A 20,606-nucleotide genomic window follows, 5' to 3' on the forward strand; every position below is an offset into this window, starting at 1 on the left:
GGGAATACAAGTTACTTAGTATATTAAAGTAAATTCTCATATGGTAAGCCTAAGGGCTAAGAAAGAAATGTCATAAGGTTAGTGTCAGGACCTCACCTTATCAGAGTGGGAATCTAACTTGTGGGTCACTTTTGATCCTTTGCTGTCTGGACAGAAACAGACCAACTTTCTCACCTGATTAGCTAAAGAATAATCTGGCATAGGTCTGGAAAGTCAAATTTAACCATATTTAGCAGGATAGTTAAACCAAATGTAAAAGATTTTGGGATGGAAATTAAGGAATGGAGAGATCTAACAAAAATGTTTGCTTTCCTAAGATCCCTTTGCTTTTCTAGATCAAATGGAGGAAACAGCTTTCCTTGGGACTACAATTTAATAAAACTACCACGTCTGTCACTGTTATGCAAGCACATAGCCTCTCTCTTTTCCTTGTGTGATAAATCTGGGGAGGTTATAAGGAAGAGCCTCAGTGTCCAGACCAGCCACTCTACAGATGACTCAGGACTACACCTTCACTAAATCCATTCATTACAGTGGCCCTAGTGGGAGTTACAAGTGAAGCCTGCCAATTAGACATTGGTAATGTGGACTCTACTTTAGGGAATTGGGCAAGACTGCCAGAATTCATTCCTGAACTTGAGCAGCCACAAAAGAGTATTTTTCTGTCGCCTGTAACTGATTCAAAACCGGGTCTCAAAAGGACAAGCTTCCTTTTGTGCACCATCTTTCCTGAAGTCCAACAACTAATAATGTTACAAACATCAGGTTTTTCACAAGATCACAAGAAACATCTGACGAAGGAGAAGCAAAGAAAAAAAACTGTCATCTTTTGACTTGATTAGCCTCTGCTTTACTGTTTTCCAATTTTAGAACATTCTCTTTGGAAAATTATTTTGTGGTTATTTACCACAAATTAATGGTACCTATTTGTTAGATGAAAGATTAAATTGTGATATATCAAGGATAATAAAAAGTTTCCAGTATTTTTAGATGTTGATTAAAGCAGTTCATGTCAGGGTTAGTTCATATTCAAAACTGCTAGCACTTACCTTGAAAACGTATTCAGTACTTTCTTCTCTGCTAATAATCACATATAAAGGTGAATGCTTTGCCTTCAAGTTCACTAAACTTTTTTTTTTTTTTTTAATTTTTATGTTTTAGTTAATTTGAATGCTTGGGGGATCTTTTGAAATTTTTTAAGAAGCAAAGGTAGATTTTCTTAACAAAGATCTTATTATTAGAATAAACAAATCTCAGAAAATTTCCAGGTCATTTTGTGGAAAATAACAGAGAGCTCTAAACATAGGAACATTAGATAGTAAAGCTCATAGAATCAGCCCCTGTAGACTTTAACAAGAAAGATTTGACTCTGTACCTTTATATCAAGTGTTGGTTTTTTTTTTTTTTTTTTTTTTCCTTTTTAAAGCAATGTACTCTTTTGGCTTCTAGTCCTAATTTTACTTCAGAAATTATTTTTAATGTGCTTCAGACAGGGGCCTTCTGTCCAGGTCTTGAATGCAAGTACTGTATTTTTGTTTTGTATTCTTGTACAAATATATTTTATTGGGAACCTATTTCAAAATGCTTGTTAAACATATGACCTTATTCACATGAATGCATTCAAATGCTGTAAATGTAGGGGCAGATGTTGGAACAGAGGAACCAATGTCTCATATTCATGGCTGCAGCTTACTGTTTGAGGCAAGAGGTTTCCTTCATCAGATCACTGCTAATGCACATGCTGCACTATGTACATGCTTCTTGCTGCTGTGACTCACACACACAGGCATGCACCCACACACACACACACACACACACACACACACACTTCCCTATGATTTAAGAGGGAAAAAAACGCATCAGTCATAAAGCTCAGAAGTTGAAAGTAAGAGAGTAAGGCTGGGATAGTAACAGTTCAGAACTTGAATGAATTGCCAGTTTTCACCAAGTAACTGGCTGGCCTTCTCAGGCAGGCTCCAAATTCCTGTTGAAATGAAGACTTTCTTTCCTGGACTAGGCCTGGCATTCCTGGGAAACAATGGCCCTTTTCAAATAGGCTCTGAAATTTCACAGGTGAAGGGAGAGGGGCAGTCATTTGATCCCACCCACAAGAAGCCTGTTAGTATTTTACAAAGTGAAGACAGAGCATATCGTGGAAATGCATGCAAAGCTGGCTAGTGGCTAAGAACTGCAATCTAGACCCATAGTTCTGCAGATCTCTGTGAAATATGAATAAATTTCAACGTTCTGTCTTTGACTCACATTACAACTCTTTTTCTAGATTTTCTTAAGAGCGATCTGCAAAACCACCAAAATAGGATTTTATTTCGTGTCTTGGAAAAGCAGTATTCTGGCTTGTCTTTAATTAGATATTGACATTAGAACTATAAAATAAAGAATTCAATTGCTGATATGTGTGTGTGTGTGTGTGTGTGTGATTTTGGAAGCCGTACAAGGTAAAAATATCCCATAGATGTATAAACATACACCTATATAATTAAATACATACATATACACATGGATATCTGTAATGATTTTATGTTGCTTCCAAAATGGTTTTAAGTAAGATCTCATTATAATTCAATAATTTAAAAAATTCAAAAATATTCAGGTAAGTTTATGAATCATAAATGGAAGTGTAGACTAGGAATCCCCAACTACTGGGATCTAATGCCTGATGATCTGAGGTGGAGCTGATGTAATAATAATAAAAATAAGGTACACAGTAAATGTAATACACTTGAATCATCCCAAAACCAACCCCTTCCCCCATTCCATGGAAAAATTATCTTCCACAAAACCAGTCCCTGATGCCAAAAAGGTCGGGAACTGATGGTATAGACAATATCAGTTTGAAAGAATTTGACCACAATGATCACCATACTTAGATGTACAATTCAGTTCATAGATTTTATGAAAACTTATATTTGAGCAGATGTTTCAATAATTGAATGAGATAAACTGAGGATTTTGGTACTCAGTTTCACGAATGAGAAAATTAATGGAAGTTCAGATTTATCATTAGTAAACTGGGAGTCTATGTACCTGTTCAGCAAGAGACTGAGTCTTTTCTTCTTTTTAACAATTCTGATAACTCCTCCAAGACTAATGACACACCCAGTATGTAACCTATCTTGAAGACTTATTTTGAACATGGATTACCAAAGACTCAGGAAGTAAAAACAAATAATAAATAATTACAAATAATTATTTATTATTATTAAAAATAATTATAAAACATAAATAATAGAACTATTTATGATTATATGGTCATTATGTAGCATTTTAATATTAAAATTTTTTTTAAGTTGTTGCAGTTATTACATAGTAATCTTTCCCCTACCCTCAGTGGCCTCAATTCTGGCAGCAACCAGAGTATTTTGAGCTTGTGTCTTTTTTTTTTGTCCTGTGCTCACTTGCTCCAGTTGTGTCCGACTCTTTGTGACCCTATGGATTGTAGATTGACCTGGCTCCTTTGTCCATGGGATTCTCCAGACAAGAATACTGGTGTGATTGCCATGTCCTCCTCCAGGAGATCTTCCCAACTCAGGGATCAAACCCATGTCTCCTGTGGCTCCTGCATTGCAGGGAGGGAGACTCTTTTGCCACTGAGCCATTTGGGATTGAACTTATGACAATATTGCTTCTGTTTTATGTTTTGGTTCTTTGGCCACAAGGCATGTGGGATCTTATCTCCCTGACTAGGGATCAAACCGGTACCTCCTGCATTGGAAGGCAAAGTCTTAACCACTGGACAGCCATGGAATCTCAAGCTTATGTCTTATAAAAAGGGTGAAAGAGAAGAACAACAACAATACAACCAAAGTATCAGTGCTTGAGTTTCAAATGCAAAAATTGAAAAAAAAAATTTTTAAGCACAAATGCAAAAAGCATGTTAAAAAAAAAAAAGGTGCATTAATACATTAACACATCATCAATCAAAACCAGTTTCCCCAACCTACAAAGACAAATTTGAGGAGTGAGGAAGAGAAGAAATAAAGGGTAAAGAGTGTTTAGGGTAAAGGGTAAAGAAATAAAGGGTACAGAGTGCATCACTTGAGAAAATATTCTGGGTATCTGTTTCCCCGTCTCCTCGGTTATAGAGAATTAACAATAGAACCAACTGTTAAATTTAGGATTCTAGAACTAAGAGACCTGATATTTCCCAAATGAAGTTTATAGACGCAACTAGCTTTAAGTCTGTCCTACTCCTCTACCCTTATTCAAACCTCTTCCCCCTTACACGGAGAGAAATAAAAGAGTGGAGGTGGATGAGCTGTTCAAAATACAGCACTAAGGTGACCCTATAGTATCTCTTGATCCATATACATATAGTAGCCCAGACAGAAGCAGAATGTTTTTCCAGTGAACTGAAAGCAACACAAATATGGTATAGAAAACCAACAGACTGGGGGAGGCCAGTTTTCCCTAGTCCTTGGCCAGTTTTTCCTGCTAATCTGTGTGAAAATTCAACTCAACAGTTAATTAGTGAACAGATGTATATACCATGAAGATTATGTAAGTAAATAAATGACAGAATCTGCTTTTAAAAAGAATATAATTTATATTTTTAGGGGACATAAGACTATAATATTTATATAAATATGTATAATACAAAGCAGGATGTGATACATGCAGAACAGATTATTGAAATGGAATATTTTTACCTAATTTTGACTGAAGTAATAATTCAAGAGATATGAAATGAATATGAGACAGACCTTACCCTTTGCCCATTTGCTGAATATAAAAAGGAAAATCCAGAAACTCAGTTTTCTGATTTTTGAAACCCTCAGGTATTTCAAGGACATAAAAAACTGTCAGAATATAGAGAAGATGTTTTGAGAAAAATTTCTTTCAAGAAAGTGATGCAGTAAATCTCACCTTCTCTTTTCAGAAAGGTAATGTGGCTCTTCCTGTCAAAAAGAGTGGTCTTCAACAAGACCACTCAGAGAGCTTTATATGTTTTTCCTAACAATAAAAGGCCTTGCAACCTGGAGACAGATGCTTACCTGATCTATCTAAAGGATGAAAAAAACACAAAAACAAAAACAATTAGCTTCTTGGTGTAGAGCCAGGAGACTGTTGCTGTTGCTTTGAGACTAGCCTGTTCTAGAGCTTGGGGCAAAGGATGTGTGAATAGATCAGCTATTGGCCATGTGGGCAACAGCTGGGTAAAATCCATTTAAGGACTGTCCAAGATCAATAGGGATTGTTGAAGCTTCTTCGATAGTTTGAGGTTATGTAAGGAAAGGGACTTCCCTGGTGACTCAGATGGTAAAGAATCACCTGCAATGCAAGAGATGCAAAAGACATGGTTGCAATCCCTGGGTCAGAAGATTCCCTGGAGAAGGGAATGGCTATCCACTCTGGTATTCTTGCCTGGGAAATCCTATGGACAGAGAAGCCTGATGGGCTACAGTCCATAGGGTCACAAAGGTAGGACACTAGTGAGTGACTGACTAACACTTTCACCTTTTCAGTCTCATGGGACGGAAATCTCCAGGGAAGTTAGAGACTGATGGGATCCAGCCAAAGAATGAAAACCACAGCTATGAAAATCTACAAAATTCACAAAATCATCGCATAAGAGAGGAAATTTTGTCCCATAAGAGAGACATTTGGCCAATGTCCAGCAGAGAATATGGCACAATCAATCAAAGGAAAATAATTTTATTCTCACTTTTCCTGCTTACTTTGACCCTGAAGGAATATGAGAAAGCTGATAACCTGTTAGTGAAAGGGAGACACGGAAGGAAAAAGAGCACAGGACCACTCTCATAGGTCTTGAGAAGATGAGAAATCTTAATTTGAATGCCTATTGAAACATTAATCAATAACCTGGAATGTATATGTTATAATTATTGAACTGACACAACCACCAATACAAAATAAAAAGTTTTTAAAAATAAATAAGCAGAAAATTATTTCCCTGAAAAATGAAAAAGGGCATTGAAGATAAAACAGAATTGTGATTTTTTTTTACATCCTGTAAGTCTTGTGTTCTATATACTAATTGTATATCTTATAAAATATGTATGAAATTCTGTGCAGTCACGTATAGTGGATAGACTATTTCTACATCTGGGTTAGGTAACTATTTCTTATAAAGATCACTGGATAAGGACTTGCTGAAGCACTGTTTTAGTCTTAGCTCTATCTACTTTTCTATACTGTGTCACCTTACGTATTATGTTTCACAGATTTTCTTAATCTCAACTTCTTCCCATGTAAGAGTAAAAATGTAATAATACTATATGAAATGCCTTTTCTCCTAAATGAGATCATTTAGAGCAAATGTGATGATGTAATGAAAACATTTCAATATTAAGTACAATACATATGTAGTATTGTATAGGAAATGGCAGCCCACTCCAGTATTCTTGCCTGGAAAATCCCAAGGACTGCGGAGCCTGGTAGGCTACCGTCCGTGGGGTCGCAAAGAGTTGGACATGACTGAGCGACTTCACTTTCACTCTCAGGGAAAATTATGAACTCAAATTACTTTGTTAAAGAAAAGGCTTTAGTTTTTTTTTTTAATTTGTATTAATATGTATTTGAGACATTTTTTAAACACACAGCACAAACATACTTGACTTATGATTTATCATATTTTGTTTATTCATACTTTTTGATGGCATCTTAAAACAAGACTTTTTATCTCAAGTTTAAATTATAAAATAATTAAGAACATAATAGTAGGTTTCAAGAACATATGGTAATTACTAATGAACATGAGTACATGTGTAAACATACACATTATTATATACTAATATGAGTATATAATATATTCTTATATTTAATATACTTGCTTCTTGGAAGAAAAGCCATGACAATACTAGACAGCGTATTAAAAAGCAGAGACATTACTTTATGGACAAAGGTCCTTGTGGTCAAAGTTCTGGTTCTTCCAGTAGTCATGTATGGATGTTAGAGTCAGACCATAAAGAAAGCTGAGCACTGAAGAATTGATGCTTTCTAGCTGTGGTGTTGTTGAAGACTTTTAAGAGTCCTTTGGACAGCAAGGAGATCAATCCAGTCAATCCTAAAGGAAATCAACTCTGAATATTTGTTGGAAGGACTGATGGTGAAACTGAAGCTCCAATACTTTGGCCACTTGATGGGAAAAACCAACTCACTGGAAAAGACCTTGATACTGGGAAAGGTTGAAGGCAGGAGAAGGGGACAGCAGGGGATGAGATGATCATATGGCATCACCAACTCAATGGACATGAGTTTGAGCATGTCACCAACTCAAGGAGATGGTGAAGGACAGGGAAGCCTGGCATGCAGTCCATAGGGTGGCAAAGAGTCAGACATGACTGAGTGACTGAACAACAACAGCAATATAATATATAGCATATGTATTCTTAGTTGTGTGTATATTGTGTTTGTATGTGTATATGCAGTGGCATATACACACAAGACTGTATATAAGCATGTGTAATAGTTAATTTAATTCTCATAATAACCCTGTGAAATCTATATGATTTTTTTCTGTATTAGAAAAAAATTGATTTTTTACAGATCAAGGAACCTGAAACATGTAAAGTTTAAATAACTTAGTCAAGGTCACACAGTAAATGATAAAGCCAGGAGTTATATCCAACACAGTAGCACCAGAATTTGTTCTCTGTAAGTATATATTTTATCCCCACTATGTAAAGAGAGGTACAATACAACTCATGTAGGAATTAGAAGGCAAGTGATTAAAAATTAGCTTTTGAAAGGTCAGTGTTTATGTAAGTGAAGATTAATAACTCAGCCAGGAAGTAGGAAACTGATAAGAATTGTCAGGGTTCTATTAGTCTCCTGTAAATGAGGATAGATGACTTCTCACTTATGTCACGTCAAGTAAGAGGAACATCAAGAAGAATACAAATAGAACTCAATAAATGCCCTTTGCAGCTTGGAATAGAGACATTCCCATGTCTGATTCACATCTAAGAAATCTAAACAACAAAGCCTGGCAAAAGCTGCTTATGGCTAAATATAATATAGGACCCTATCCTAGAAAAATGCTTTAATAATAAAAGTTTTATACAGGAAAAAAATAATTGAAAAATTTCACTTTGATTCAGTAAATTCTAGTTTGTTATTTTTATTATGAAAACAAAAAAGTATATGTTGTTTTACTCTTTTCTGTTTATTGATTTTTCTCCTTTATTTGAAACATAGGTAAGCTGAAGAAATCAGATTTAGTGATTTGCAAATGCCAGTGAAAAAAAAGTCATGGCTGGAGAAATGTTGGCTAACAAACACATGAAAAGATGCTCAACATCACTCATTATCAGAGAAATGCAAATCAAAACCACAATGAGGTACCATTTCATACCAGTCAGAATGGCTGCAATCCAAAAGTCTACAAGCAATAAATGCTGGAGAGGGTGTGGAGAAAAGGGAACCCTCTTACACTGTTTGTGGGAATGCAAACTAGTACAGCCACTATGGAGAACAGTGTGGAGATTCCTTAAAAAACTGGAAATAGAACTGCCATACGACCCATCAATGCCCCTGCTGGGCATACACACTGAGGAAACCAGAATTGAAAGAGACACGTGTACCGCAGTGTTCATCGCAGCACTGTTTATAATAGCCAGGACATGGAAGCAACCTAGATGTCCATCAGCAGATGAATGGATAAGAAAGCTATGGTACATATACACAATGGAGTATTACTCAGCCATTAAAAAGAATACATTTGAATCAGTTCTAATGAGGTGGATGAAACTGGAGCCTATTATACAGAGTGAAGTAAGCCAGAAAGAAAAACACCAGTACAGTATACTAACGCATATATATGGAATTTAAAAAGATGGTAACGATAACCCTGTATGTGAGACAGCAAAAGACACAGATGTATAGAACAGGCTTTTGGACTCTGTGGGAGAGTGAGAGGGTGGGACGATTTGGGGGAATGGCATTGAACATGTATAATATCATATAAGAAATGAATCTCCAGTCCAGGTTCAATACAGGATGCTTGGGGCTGGTGCACTGGGATGACCTGGAGGGATGGTATGGGGAAGGAGGTGGGAGGAGGGTTCAGGATGGGGAACACACGTACGCCTATGGCGGATTCATGTTGATACATGGCAGAACCAATACAATATTGTAAAGTAAAAAAAAATAAATAAATAAAATAATTAATTAAAGAAAAAAGAAAAAAAAAAGTCATGGCTGGAGCCAAGAATCTCTCACTATGAGACCATTGTCCTTTAATTTACTGTGAAATATGTTGCTTCTTTGAAAATATGACAGAGTCATTTCCTTGGGAAGAAGGACTGATGTAGATCTATGTAATCTTAACCATAAAGTTGGATTTACATTGTTTCAATGCCTTCCTCAAGTGACAATAAACATATCTTTAACATTATACAAACAATTTATAGGTGGTCTAAAATATGTTTGGACCCTGTTAAAATTGTTGGGAGGGAATAGTCCAGGTAGAAATATTTGCAAGACTTTTGTATTTAAATGTGCCTTAGAAGTGCCTTGAGAACCCCCCACACCACTGTGGGCCATCCCTGCAGGTTATTTGGTTCCTCCTACTGTCCTGTTAGACTTGATAATTAATATTTGTAAAACACTTTTGAAAGTTTGGTGCACTTATAAATTATTTTCTTGTTCTTTTTGGATATAGCAATGAGTCTAGAGAAATAGAGATCGATAACTCGAAGAGTAATGACTTCAACTTCTCTCTGTGAGTGACAGCACAGTCTTGATATTGTGACTTTTCCCATCCCATTATTGAGTAGCCTTGAGTCAAATTGTTTTGGAAGGAAATAGATAGCAGTTGACCTTAGTCATTTGATTAGGTTCTCTTCCAGAGAAGTTCAGGAAGATTTTTTCATTGTAGTTCCTGGATATTATATAAAAATGCATCATGTTTAAGACTTCTTTGCCTTCCAGTGAGTTATAATCTAAAAAGAGATTAGATCTTACTCAGTATTTTAGCATGGTACCATAAAATGAGCTGGGGAAATTTTATATTTACAACTATATTTGTGAAGTGGGTCAGTTTGGAGATCAAATTTTTCATGCTACTTAAAGAACCAAATAAGGTATTTCAAGCATATTTATTCTAGAAGAATAGGATTGAAATCTTAATTAGCTTTCTCCATTGCATAGTTTTTGGTTTTGTGTTATAGCCACTGTTCTTAATGAGTAGTTATGAAAAGAGAAAAATAAGACTTAGACTCTACCAGACCCCTTTCATTTGTACATGTATAATGGGTTCTTGGAAGGAAAGTTCTGACCAATCTAGATAGCATATTCAAAAGCAGAGACATTACTTTGCCAACAAAGGTCCATCTAGTCAAGGCATATGGTTTTTCCAGTGGTCATGTATGGATGTGAGAGTTGGACTGTGAAGAAAGCTGAGTGCAGACGAATTGATGCTTTTGAACTGTGGTGTTGGAGAAGACTCTTGAGAGTCCTTTGGACTGCAAAGAGATCAAACCAGTCAATCCTAAAGAAAATCAGTCCTGAACATTCATTGGAAGGACTGATACTGAAATTGAAACTCCAATACTTTGGACACCTGAAGTGAAGAACAGACTCACTGGAAAAGACTGATGCTGGGAAAGGTTGAAGGCAGGAAGAGAAGGGGATGACAGAAAATGAGATGGTTGGATGGCATCACTGACTCTATGGACATGAATTTGAGCAACCTCCAGGAGTTGGTGATGGACAGGGAAGCCTGGCGTGCTGCAGTCCATGGGGTTGCAAAGAGTTGGACATGACTGAGTGACTGAACTGAACTGAAATAGCTCTTTATATAGTCAAGTAAGTAAAATAATATGGGCAGATTATTCTCTTGAGCTCTTATATAATACCGGTTTTTAAGTGAAAAAAATATAAAAACTTACAAGATTTTAGAGAAGTATTTTGCTAGCCTCATCTCTAGTAAACCATACACTATAAAATATATTAGAAGGTGAATAGTTTAGTAAAGTTATCATAGCAATTCAAATATAACAAATACAAATTATTTACTGGAAAAAGAAGAACTGCATACTTTATTTCTTAATCTTAGAGTAAGTAAAGGCTATTGGGCTTCAAAAATTATGCTAAAATGTGGCACAATTAGCATAATAGATACTATCAGTATCTGACATGTAAAATATTGTGTATTTACTCATCAAAGAAAAGTTACTGTCTCTGAGTACATATATTTGATAGTTCTTTTTCTTTATTTTATTTATTTATTTTACCACTTGTGTATGGTTTGGGAAGGTCTGATAGATAGTTTACACTGTACCATTTGGAGTTAAAGGTACCTGGATTTGAGTCTTACACTATGTACCAATTTATTGTGTGGCTAACAGTAAAGGAGGATGATAGGGACTTCCCTGGTGGCCCAGTGGTTAAGAATTCTCCTTCCAATGCAGAAGATACTGGTTTGATCCCTGGTTAGGGAGTCAAGAACCCACAAGGCTTGAGGCCAAAAACCAAAGCATGAAAAGATAAAAGAATCAATATTATAACAAATTTAATAAAGACTTTAAAAATGACTTGCATCAACAAAAATCTTAGAAAAAAGTGGGGTAGATAATAATGCTACTTTTTCATAGTGCTATTGTGGACAGTTTATCTTCATTCAGAATATTGTAAACATCCCCTTTTGTCATCCATTGTAGGGAACGATGATGATATATGGGCTACAGTGATAATAAATATCAACCACAACATGTAAACTAACCCTCTTAGAATATTATTTTAAAATGTAAGAATATAAATATGTATTTAATAACTTTTAAAATTTTAGAACAATTTTAGATTTACAGAATTATTACATGGATAGTACAGTATTCTGTATACTCTACACCCTACTTCATCTATTATCAGCATCTTATATTACTATTAAAACTTTATTATAATTAACTAATCAACACTGATACATTTTTATTAACTAAATTTCATACTTCATTCACATTAGTCAGTTTTTCCCTGATATTCTTTTTCTGATCCTATCTAGGATATCACATTACATTTACTTGGCATATCTCCTTAGGCTTTTAGCAAACACACTCTTCCAATGACAAAAGAGAAGACTCTACACATGGACATCATCAGAAGGTCAATATCAAAATCAGAATGATTATATTCTTTGCAGCCAAAGATGGAGAAACTCTGCACAATCAGCAAAAAAAAAAAAGACCAGGAGCTGACTGTGGCTAGATCATGAGCTCCTTATTGCAAAATTCAGACTTAAATTGAAGAAAGTAGGGAAAACCACTAGATCATTCAGGTATGACCTAAATCAAATCCCTTATGCTTATACAGTGGAAGTGACAAATAGATTTAGGGGTTAGATCTGATAGACAGAGTGCTGGAAGAACTATGGATGGAGGTTCTTGAGATTGTACAGGAGGCAGTGATCAAGAATATCCCCAAGAAAAAGAAATGCAAAAGAGCAAAATGATTGTCTGAGGAGGCCTTACAAATAGCTGAGAAAAGAAAAGAAGCTAAAGGCAGAGGAGAAAAGGAAAAATATATCCATTTGAATGCAGAGTTCCAAAGAATAGTAAGGAGATATAAGAAAGCCTTTCTCAGTGACCGATGCAAAGAAATAGAGGAAAACAGTAGAATGGGAAAGGTTAGAGATCTCCTCAAGAAAATTAGAGACTGAGGGAACATTACATGCAAAGATGAGCACAAAAAAGGACGGAAATGGTATGGACCTAACAGAAGCAGAAGATATTAGGAAGAGGTGGCAAGAATACACAGAACTATACAAAAAGCCTTCATGACCCAGATAACCACGATGGTGTGATCGCTCACCTAGAATCACACTACCTGGAATGCGAAGTCAAGTGGGCCTTAGGAAGCATCACTATGAACAAAGCTAGTGCAGGTGATGGAATTCCAGTTAAGCTATTTCAAATTCTAGAAGATAATGCTGTGAAAGTGCTGCACGCAATATGTCAGCAAATTTGGAAAACTCAGCTGTGGCCACAGGACTGGAAAAGATCAGTTTTCATTCCATTCGCAAAGAAGGCCACTGCCAAAGAATGTTCAAACCAGCACACAACTGCACTCACCTCCCATGTTAGCAAAGTAATGCTCAAAATTCTCCAAGCTAGGCTTCAACAGTACATGAACCATGAACTTCCAGATGTTCAAGTTGGATTTAGAAAAGGCAGAGGAACCAGAGGTCAAATTGCCAACATCCGCTGGATCATCAACAAAGCAAGAAAGTTCCAGAAGAACATCTACTTCTGCTTTAATGACTATGCCAAAGCCTTTGTGTGGATCACAACAAATTGTGGAAAATTTGTAAAGAGCTGAGAATATCAGACCACCTGACCTGTCTCTTGAGAAATCTGTATGCAGGTCAAGAAGCAAGAGTTAAAACCAGACATGGAACAACCTATTGTTTCCCGATTGGGAAAGAGTATGTCAAGGCTGTATATTGTTGCTCTGCTTATTTAATTTATATGCAGAGTACATCATGTGAAATGCTGGCTGGATGAAGCACAAGCTGGAATCAAGATTGTTGGGAGAAATATCAGTAACCTCAGATATGCAGACGACACCACCCTTATGGCAGAAAGTGAAGAAGAACTAAAGAGTCTCTTGATAAAAGTGAAAGAGGAAAGTGAAAATGCTGGCTTAAAACTCAACATTCAAAAAACAAAGATCATGGCATCCGATCCCATCACTTCATGGCAAATAAGTGGGGAAACAATGGAAACAGTGAGACACTTTATTTTCCAAAATCACTGCAGATGGTTACTATAGCCATGAAATTAAAAGATGCTCCTTGGAGGAAAAGCTATGATGAACCTAGACAGTATATCAAAAAGCAGAGATATTGCTTTGCTGAAAAAGTCTGTCTAGTCAAATTATGGTTTTTCCAGTAGTTGTGTATGGATGTGAGAGTTGGGCTATAAAGAAAGCTGAGCACCAAAGAATTGATGCTTTTGAACTGTGGTGTTGGAGAAGACTCTTGGGAGTCCCTAGGACTGCAAGGAGATCCAACCGGTCTATCCTAAAGGAGATCAGTCTTGGGTGTTCACTGGAAAGACTGTTGTTGAAGCTGAAACTCTGATACTTTGGCCACCTGATGTGAAGAACTGACTCACTATAAAAACCTTGATGCTGGGAACGATTAAAGGCAGGAGGAGAAGGGGATGACAGAAGATGAGATGGTTGGATGGCATCACTGACTCGATGGACATGAGTTTGAGCAAGTTCCACGAGTTGGTGAGGGATAGGGAAGCCTGGCATGCTGCAGTCCATGGGGTTGGAAAGAGTTGGACATGACTGAGTGACTGAAATGAACTGCATTTGTCATAACTCCTTAGGCTCCTCTTGTTTGTTACAGTTTCTAAAACTTTCTTTGTTTTTGGTGACCTTGACAGTTTAAGAAATGTTGGTAAATTATTTTGAAAATAGAATGTCTCTCAGTTGAAATTGTTCTGATGTTTTTCTCATGTTTTCACTAGGATAATACTTTTTGGAGAAAATCACAGAGGTAAAGTGTCATTCTCATTATATCATTTTAGAACTACATACTATCAATATGATTTATCACTGTTGATGTTAACTTGATCACTTGGCTTAAGAGGATTTCAAGTTTCTCCACTGTAAAGTTATCTTTTTTTCCCTCTCCTTTTCTATGCTAGACTTTTTTTAAAAAGTCACTATGCACAGCCTATACTTAAAGAGTGAGGGGTTATATGCCTACTCTTTGAGGGTAGGGTATCTAAAAACAATTTTTAATTTTAGTAATAGCTATATATATACACATATACATATATAAATAAGTTTGAGTATTTTTATAGAAATTACAACACACATTAGAATATCATATATTGAAATATATAACAATTACTCTATATGGCAAATTTGTTTCTTCATTATTTATTTTTTAATAATTTGTTTTTATCGGCATGAACTTATTGATTCTATTTTTGTTTTGGATTATAATCCAATACTATTTAACTTTATTATTCAAGTTTTTCTAGGATTTGGCCATTTGTACCTCTTCATTTGGCTCTGTATCCTTTCTATCATGACACCCATCATACCCATCAATGTAAGGTTTTTTTAAAAAAAATTTTCTTACTTTCTACACAACACAGATGATGTGTAGTTAGGCTCATCTTATGAATTTCCTCTCCCAGTTCTAGAATCAGCCATTTCTCGAAGGATCCCAGGTTCCTTTTGCTGGAAAATAGTGTTAGAACCTAAGCAATGAGCATTAAGAATGCTTATTGCTATTGGGCTGTCTAGACCCTCTCAACTGACAGAGTAAGATACATGTTTTTATATATGTTTTTGTGTGTATATGTGTATATATATATGTGTGTATGTGTGTATCCATATGCATCTATAATAAGGGACACAAAAGCTTGTATGGTCTTCAATTCTAATCCATTATCACATGGATCACTGTAATTTCTTCTCCTTACCCATGTATAATCTCCCTCTTCAACAGTGAGAAACTTGGCTCTCATTATCTGCTATGTAATTAATTGTTTGATTGTTATATACATGTATTGTGGTTTCAAAATTTTTAATTTGTAGCCTTATCAGGAACAACTTCATCAAATAGAATATAGTGCTTATGTACAGTTCGTTTTGGCTTTAAGGCAAAGTCTCCACTCTTTCTAAAGTCTTAAGTCAATACTTATTTCTCTCACCCCCTTCAGAGAGGTTGATTTATACAGTAATTATGCATTGTTGTTATTGTTGTTGTTCAGTCACCTGGTTGTGTCTGACTCTTTGAGATCCCACAGACTGCAGCATACCAGGCCTCCCTGTCCCTCACCATCTCCCAGAGTTTGCCCAAGTTCATGTTCATTGCATCGGTGATGTCATCCAGCCATCTCATCCTCTGATGCCCTCTCCTCCTTCTGCCCTCAATCTTTCCCAGTGCCAAGGACTTTTCCACTGAGTCTTCTGTTCACATCAGATGACCAAAATACTGGAGCTACAGCTTAAGCATCAGTCCTTCCAGTCAGTATTCAGTGTTGATCTCCCTTGAGATTGACTGGTTTCATCTCCTTGCTATCCAAGGGACTTACAGGAGTCTTCTCCAGCACCACAGTTCAAAGGCATCAATTCTTTGGTGTTTTACCTTCTTTACATTCCAGCTCTCACAACTGTATGTGACCACTGGGAGGACCATAGCCTTGACTATACAGACCTTTGCTGGCAGAATAATGTCTCTGCTTTTCAACACACTGTCTATTTATATCTCCTGATATAAATTCTGTTTTTCATATTAGGATTCTCATATCTCCTATATTATTTTTTAAAATTTTCATCCATTACGTTTTTTTTTTTCTTTTTGGCTACAAGATTCACCCAATTTATTTGTATAGGGTAATGGTTTTAGTATATTTAGAGAGGTTTTCAACCATCAGGACTTGTACCTCTTACTACAGCAGCAGTGGAAAAAATGGCAAAGTTTCCTGCATTGTGAGAATATCTGATGCTTTATTAGCCTTATCTACATATACCTGATTTCTACTTAATGAATAAAGGTATTTACACATGCTGAACTTCATGTTTTGGTGTCCCATATTTTACCCAATTTTGATGGACAGCTTGAATTACATAGTTACTTGTTCCATGGTCAAATATTCAATCTCACTTACATTCCAATAATAAACGATGAACTGTTTCTTAAAGGGAGAATAGTTACTTAACTAAAGAAGAAACTTGCTTCAAAGTCCATGAGACTGAGCTAAGATTTCCTTAATGAGAATTGCCAAAGGCTCCAATCAATCAGAGATATTTTGTGTATCACTTAATCTGGTCTCATGTTGTCATGTGTTTGTGTGTGTGTTAGTCGTTCAGTCATTTCCAATGCTATGGACTGCAGCCTGCCAGGCATCTCTGCTCATGGAATTCTCCAGGCAAGAATACTGGAGTGGATTGCTATTTCCTTCTCTGGGGGTGCTTCCCAACCCAGAGATAACCCAAGTCTCCTGCATTGGGATCAGATTCTTTACCATCTGAGCTACGTGGAAAGCCCCAGTGGTCTTGTGGTAGAGCCATTTTCTCTGCATCTTGAACAGCTGGATAGATTTATTATATAGTACCTTCCCAAAAGACAAACCCCATGGATTTTACCTGTTTAATACTGTTAGGATGTTCATGGTGCAGGAATCTATCGATCAAAGAGGAACACTAGATTACTGGGTCACTAGATTATGGTATGCTCTGAATTATGGAAAGATGTAATAAATGCTTAGCAACATTAGCCAAAGTAATGTACAGTTAGAATGTAGCTTTTGATGAAGTCAAGAAGTTCATGGAGCAGTGTCTGAGAAAAGGCTACTAGACATATAACATAACTCAGAGCCTATCGTCATTTTCCAAATTGACCTACTAATATAGCGTTCTTCAAGTCATAGTTTCCTGCACCATGAACATCCTAAGGGGCTTCCCTGGTGACTCAGAAGGTAAAGAATCTGCCTGCAATGTGAGAGACCTGGGTTTGATCCCTGGGTCAGAAAGATCTTCTGGAGAAGGGAATGGTGACCCACTCCAGTATTCTTTCCTGGAGAATTCCATGAGCAGAGGAGCCTGGCAGGCTACAGTCCATGGGGTCCCAAAGAGTCAGACATGACTGAGTGACTACACTTTCACTTTCAGAGACTAATATTTAGGATGAGGTTCAAGAATTAAAGGTACATATAAACCTTGTCCTTAATTTCTTGGACTGCCTGGGATATTTTTAAAAAGAAATAATTTTTTTAAATGTTGCTGTGCCATCATAAAAATATTCCTCAAAAAATCTCTCCTTCACATTAGTTTTAATTGTAGATTCTGTTGTATACCAGTTGATTTGGTGATTCTATTTGCAAAAGTAAAGAGCCTCTTGATGAAGGTGAAAGAGAGTGAAAAAACTGACTTAAAACTCAACATTCAAAAAACTGAGATCATGGCATCTGGTCCCATCACTTCATGGCAAATAGATGGGGAAACAATGGCAACAGTGACAGAGTTTATTTTCTTGGGATCAAAATTACTTCAGATGGTGATTGCAACTGTGAAATTAAAAGACACTTGCTCCTTGGAAGAAAACCTATGACAAACCTAGACAGCATATTAAAAAGCAGAGACATTAGTTTGCCAACAAAGGTCCATATACTTAAATCTATGGTTTTTCCAGTAGTCACGTATGGATGTGAGAGCTGGACCATAAAGTAAGTTGAGCACCAAAGAATTAATCGTTTTGAACTGTGGTGTTGGAGAAGACTCTTGGACAGTAAGGAGATCAAATCAGTCAATCCTATACGAAATCAACCTTGAATATTCATTGGAAGGACTGATGCTGAATGAAGCTCCAATATTTTGTCCACATGAGGTGAAGAACAGACTCATTGGAAAAGACCCTGCTTCTGGGAAAGATTGAAGGCAGGAGAAGGGGATGACAGAAGACAAGATGGTTGGATGGCATCACTGATTCAATGGACGTGAGTTTGGGCAAGCTCTGGGAGATGGTGAAGGACAGGGAATACTGGTGTGCCTCAGCCCATGGGGTCACAAAGAGTCAGACACAACTGAGTTACTGAACAACAGCAACAACAAAACCTTTTTTTAGGTCAAAATCTTTATGCTTTTTCTAACTGATAAAAACAAGGATCCACCAAGCTCCATCAAAGTTTACTAAAAAAGTGAGGAAATATCTCTCAAGCTTATTACTGGTTCTGTTGCAGAGATGTGGTCATGTAGAAATATATGGAGAAGGTAGTAAGGAAACAGGTAATAGAGTCATAATGGCCAATAATATTTGATCTATCAGATTTTAAGTAAAGAATTAGACAAGTTTAGAAAGAAAGAAAGAGAAGTTGCTCAGTCGTGTCTGACTCTTTGCAACCCTATGGACTGTAGCCTACCAGGCTCCTCGGTCCATGGGATTTTCCAGGCAAGAGTACTGGAGTGGGTTGCCATTTCCTTCTCTAGGGGATCTTCCTGACCCAGGGATTGAACCCAGGTCTCCAGCATTGCAGGCAGGTGCTTTACAGTCTGAGCCACCAGGGAAGCCTAGTTTTAGACTAGTTTAGCCAGACTGAATTTGTCTGGTAAAGAAGAACATTTTTAACAGAGCAAAGGTGAGACAGTAACCATTTTTTCCACTATGAAAAGCTATTTTTATTTTTGTTCTAGTCAACCTGTAAAGCCAATCCATGAAATGTTAACACTTCTGTGCATTTTTAAAATGGGTCTTTCTGTTTTGTCTCTAACAATGGGAATTCCAGGAATGTCCCTAAGAGAAGATATATTTGGCTAGTGGGGCCCCTTGGTATTTCTCAGATCATACCACCTACTCATATGGCCAGTATTGGGTGCCACTGGATCCTAAAAGAGGTATTTTTTTCTGAGGTGTGAACACTAGAGTTAAATGGGGGAAAAACGACTTATAGTTGAAACCTTCCCTCTTAAAATGACTTTTCCCTGATGATTTGAGCAAGTCTCTGTTTGCTGTCCTTCAAATCACCGTCTATTATATGCCAACATATTTGGGGCAAAGCTGAGGTGAAGATAAGGGCCAAAAATACAGCTCAGTAGTTGTAATCCTACATATTTAATTAGTCTAGTATTTCCACTTTTCAGGTAGTTTAAAAAAATGGTATTAGTAATACTGTGATGATTAATTTCATGTGTCAACTTGGCTGGGCTATGGGATGCCCAGATATTTGGCCAAATATTATTCTGGGTGTTATATATGGTGTTGTATCTGAGTGGGTAATATTGTGCTGTGGTACTCAAATCACTTTGTGACTCTTTGGGACTGTAGCACTCCAGGCTTCCCTGTCCTTCACTGTCTCCCAGAGTGCTCAAACTCAAGTCCGTTGAGTTGGTGATGCCATTCGACCATATCATCCTCTGTCATCCTGTTCTCCTCCTGCCTTCAATTTTTCCCAGTACCAGTGTCTTTTCCAATGAGTCATATCAGGTGGCCAAAATATTGGAGCTTCATTCAACATCAGTCCTTCTAATGAATATTCAGGGTTTATTTCCTTTAGGATTGACTGGTTTGATCTTCTTGCTGTCCAGGGAACTCTCAAGAATATTCTCCAACACCATAGTTCAAAAGCATCAGTTCTTCTTCAGTGCTCAACCTTCTTTATGATCCAACTCTAATATCCGAGCATGACTACTGTAAAAACCATGGCTTTGACTTTGTGGGCCTTTGTCAGCAAAATAATATCTCCGCTTTTTAATATGCTGTCTAGGTTGATCATAGCTTTTCTCTCAAGGAGTAAGCGTCTTTTAATTTCATGGCTGCAGTCACCACCTGCAGTGATTTTGGAGCCCAAGAAAATAAAGTCTGTCATTGTTTCCATTGTTTCCCATCTATTTGCCATGAAGTGATGGGACCAGATGCCATGATCTTAGTTTTCTGAATGTTGAGCTTTAAGCCAACCTTTTCACTTTCCTCTTTCACTTTCATCAAAAGGCTCTTTAGTTCTTCACTTTCTGCCCTAAGGGTGGTGTCATCTGCATATCTGAGGTTATGAATATTTCTCCTGGCAATCTTGATTCCAGCTTGAGCTTTATCCAGCCCAGCATTTTCCATGATGTACTCTGCATAAAAGTTAAATAAGTAGGGCAATAATATACAGCCTTGATGTACT

General features: G+C 36.8%; 1 long non-coding RNA gene across 1 annotated transcript; it reads left to right on the forward strand.

The window, feature by feature from the left end:
- Positions 1-4,167: 4,167 nt before the first annotated feature.
- LOC113890484 lies at positions 4,168-5,668 on the forward strand. Its single transcript, XR_003510504.1, has 2 exons — positions 4,168-4,518; positions 5,484-5,668. It is a non-coding gene; the product is annotated as an uncharacterized LOC113890484 (long non-coding RNA).
- The last annotated feature ends 14,938 nt before the right edge of the window (positions 5,669-20,606 follow it).

Source organism: Bos indicus x Bos taurus, chromosome 3 (genome assembly GCF_003369695.1).
Source record: "Bos indicus x Bos taurus breed Angus x Brahman F1 hybrid chromosome 3, Bos_hybrid_MaternalHap_v2.0, whole genome shotgun sequence".
Classification (NCBI taxonomy): Eukaryota; Metazoa; Chordata; class Mammalia; order Artiodactyla; family Bovidae; genus Bos; species Bos indicus x Bos taurus.